The sequence below is a fragment of the Apaloderma vittatum genome, unplaced genomic scaffold, assembly GCF_000703405.1.
Source record: "Apaloderma vittatum isolate BGI_N311 unplaced genomic scaffold, ASM70340v1 scaffold2412, whole genome shotgun sequence".
Lineage (NCBI taxonomy): Eukaryota > Metazoa > Chordata > Aves > Trogoniformes > Trogonidae > Apaloderma > Apaloderma vittatum.
Window position 1 is genome coordinate 23,227 of NW_009703953.1, and position 4,239 is coordinate 27,465.

Below are 4,239 nucleotides of genomic sequence, written 5' to 3' on the forward strand. Positions count from 1 at the left end.
TCTCAAATCACTTCAGGCAGTTCATTTAGGTGAAATTCACTGCTGTGCAAAAGGCCAGAGTGAATTCTATGAACCACTTACATCTCACAATGGCAAAGCAGGTGCTGGCTGCCTGCACAGGGCAGGGGATTTCATCCTTTGTGAATCTCCAAAGAAATTTTCCAATAGGATATTAACACACCTCCATATTGTTCAGCGAGTGGGAGCCAGCATTGACACAGATGTACTTAGCAAAGAGCATTTGCAATTTCCAGAGAGCACAAAAATAAAGGAGTGTGGAAAATGGGATTGCATGAAAAGCCCATATACAAAGCTCTTTCTCTTCTTTCTTTTCCCCTTTTCCAACTATCCTCCTTCCCCTGCCCTTAAAAAGTGCAAACTGAAAGCTGAGGGTGATCCTAATAGTCGAATTATAATGCTGAAAAATTTCGAAGTACAGCATATACTGCACTTCGAGAAGGAAAGAATACCATATTCTCAAGGTTTTTGGCCATGCGTCACCAGCTCTCCGATTCACTCTGGACTGAGGAGATCGTAGCGTAGGAAAGATAGTGTTAAATCATCGGGGACACCTCTTGACAGATACTAGCTGTTTTCTTTTTTAACGTGACTAAACCAAAAGGAAATATGCAGGTTCTACAAAATTTGGTTAAGGATTGGTCTGAACTGGTTTCTTCATGTCATAGCACTTAACCAGGCTCAGGACAGCTCAGCTCTGACCTGCACTTCTGCCCTGGGCTCAAATCAGCACCAGGAATAATCTGCTCCGTGGTTAGCACAGCCTCCTGAACGGGATGGGGAGCATGAATTACACTGCGAGTGTTTGAGTTTGGGCACTATATTTTGGTATTTTCAGCAATAAGTAAGTATAGCCTCTTCTGTGCCAAAGGCATCATTCTAGCTGGGGTGTTTTGTCCCGTTTGCACCACAGGTCTGAGCCTTAAAGGTGATAAAACCTGAAACTCGCTGTTCTTGCCAAGGCTTCATGAACATAAGCATCAAGGTGAGGAGCACCACAGGAGCTCGCGTGCGCAGGCTTCACTGACGCTTTTCCAGTCAAGCTGAACTTCAGAGGGAAACGAAAGGACACATGTGTGGCACTTGGCAATTTAGCAAGTGTCGTTTCCAGTGACAATAACAGCAAGCTCAAGAAGGCTGAAAAAAACTCTCCATGCAGCACAAGGCTGGGGATGCGTCGCTCATGACGTACAATCCCACCCACAACTCTCTGAGGGCCTTTTCCAAGGAGTTCTTTGCATCAGGACTTACTGCGCACAAGCCACTTTGCACAAAAAGCGGTGCTGTGTTTAATTTGGTCACAAGTGCAAACGCACAGACTCCTTTTGCTCAGTGACTGGCTGAGGCTGCCACCCAGTAGCTGAGGATAAGAGATTACAGGATGCTTGAAGAAATTAGAGGGCACTTCCCAGGGATCCAGAACAGATCCCAGGCAGGGAGAGCCGAATTTTCCAATTAATTTCAATAACAGCAGGACCTTAACACCTGTATCACTTTGGAACAATATTTTATCTAGTGCCACAGGGTATTGTTCAGTGTGAAGCTAAAAGCACTTGGGGAATTTTAAATTGAGTGCCACAACTTTTTTTTTTCTTTTGCATTTTAAAGACCTAATGCTTGACTTGCGAAGCCATTCTGCCTCTGACAGATGCCACCTAATCGTAGAAGCACTCGGTGTTTTCCTTTTCACTAGTCTATCAAAGGGACAAGCAATGGCACCCTCACAGCTTTTTCAACTCCAGACAAGAGGAGCAGACCCGATGCACCCTGAGACGACGACTCCTGCCCCAGCAAAGCAGCCACAGCAAAACAGGAAGGAAGCCTGTGCTGCTCCTAGTTTTGGGGATATTTGGGTTATTTTTCCATCCTGCCCATCACAAGGTTGCCCGGAGGTGCTGCAGATTGGCTTGCAGCCAGTCAATTCTCAGCGAAGGCAGAGGGTGCCAAGAGGCTAAATCGCTTTGCACGGGCAGAAGAGGGTCACGGGCTGTGTGAAAGGGGCGAACTGCTTTGCCCAGAGCCTCGGTGGGGATGGAACTTTTCAGCTTGATGGAGTTCATGGTATGTGTCAGCTCCGCACATCCAATGCTTTCTTCCCCAAAGCCTCTAACAAATGACATCGCTAGTGATTAAGCAAATGCTGTTAGCAGGTTTGCAGCTGATAAATTGTAACTGCTGCTCTTAATGAGCAGAGAGGCTCAGTTAGACGACGTTAATATACCAGATAAATACTGTTTGTTCCACTTTAGAATCATCCAAGGTGAAACATCCCAGCGTTGGGAGATACTGCACCCAAAATTCAGCCACACCAGAGACAGTGATGATCGAACATCTGCTAATGTGCAAACAAGTAGGAGACCTCTCACTAAATACCTGAAATCCCCAGGGCACAATAACTTGAATTGTCTACAATAACAGGAGATGTCCGATCAGTACAGGCAGTGCTGGTTCTATGACTCAGGCTCCATTAATTTGCTAGTCTCATCAGGACTAGCAAATTTGCATCAGGACTTACTGCGCACAAGCCACTTTGCACAAAAAGTGGTGCTATATTTAATTTGGTCACAAGTGCAAATGCACAGACTCCTGTCTGATATTGGGTCAAGTCACAACTTCTCCAAATATTTTCACCAGGAAACTTGCATCAGCCATTCCTTCAGCCTTCACACGTGGGAGCAGGGCTGAGGAGGAGTCCTTACGAAAATCCTGAGCACACCAACACCCTTTCTCAGCCCTGATCCAGTTTCCCTTCAAGTCCTCAGAGCGCTAAGCTCTTCTATTTCTTAATGAAATCATTTAATACACCAGCTGCTTGGTCTATTTTCAGTGTCCCTGTTTTGGCATGGCAAAAAAAAAAGTCATGTTCATCGTTATTGCTAAGGTTGTGCAAGGAACCTCTGTGACTCAAGATGGTTGCTGTAGCATTCCAAATTAAATATGCTTGGTAGGTTTTTCCATGTTTCCTGCATTGCACACTCCTCCCAGCCCTGTATTTCCATTCCCAGGAGAGCAGCAAGGCTCACTCTTTGCAACACACAATAAAGCCATGTGGCACCGCTGCCAAGTGGGCAAAGCAAGCATGACAGGAGAAAGCGAGGAGGAGCTGACATCCACATCACCTATCCCAGCAGTTCCTTTTGTATGTTGCTAGACCTTAAAAATAGCAGACACCAAGTCTTGCAGACAGAGAGCATCACCACAGCAGCATCATGCTGCTGTCAGCTCATTTCCCCACCCTGGGGAGCAATTGCTGTTGGAGTGTGGCCTGGGAAAGCATTTCCTATGGAAAGGAGCATATTTCAGGGCCAGAACCTGCCTTTGTTCACTGTCATGTGTTTTTAAAGCTCTTTTTACTGAACTTTGAAAGTCTTGGCATTTTCCTTCCATCCAGAGAAGTTTCTGAGCTTTTCCCTCCTTGATATCACCCAGGACTGAAAAGCAATGGGGACTCGTGCTCGCTTCAGAGAATTTCTCATCAGTGAGGTCCAGGCACCACAGACAGGAGTGGCAAACCCCCCAAAAGCAGGCAGATGTTCGTTAATGTTTGTCTGGACTTGCCATCCAAGATCTATACTGCAGCGTGCGATTTGCACTTCACCGTACAGGTGCCTTTTCAATCAATGAGAGAGTCAGAATCTTGCCTTAGAAGGCAAACCCTGGGAGAAAGGGGTTGCAAATAGCATCAGGTTGTCATGCCTGAGTTCTGGCAGGGATGCCCAGACCCTCTGCAGCAGCTTCTGGCTGGAGCAGGATGCACAGATGCTGCCAAGAAAACATTTTCTGGTTTGGGAGTGAGGAAGCAAAGCTCCCATCATGGCACCAGCTCACCCTCAGCCCAAGGGTTTAGGAAATGCCATTCCCAACCTCCTACCCAAGCAGGCTAAAGGACACAGGTGGGGAAAGGGTTGCTGTCTGCACAGGGTGTGCAGGCCAAAGTCTCCAGCCTTTCAGCTCAGTATTGCTGCCTGGCTTGTAAGTGGTTTCTATTTGTTTTAACACTTTCCTATTTTATCTGCTGCATTTTATCTGCTACTTTAAATCTTTGCTAGTGAATAGGTTCTTACTAGAATCATTAAGTCCCATTCAACCTATCCAAATGCAAGCCATTAGCTTTATTCGTTGCCTGGTTTCCTTATCTGCACCGATGTTATCTGCCTTGTTCCTGTTGTAAAATAGAAGTTTCCTTATTGAGAGGAAGAAAGCAGTTAGCCCAAGGCAGAA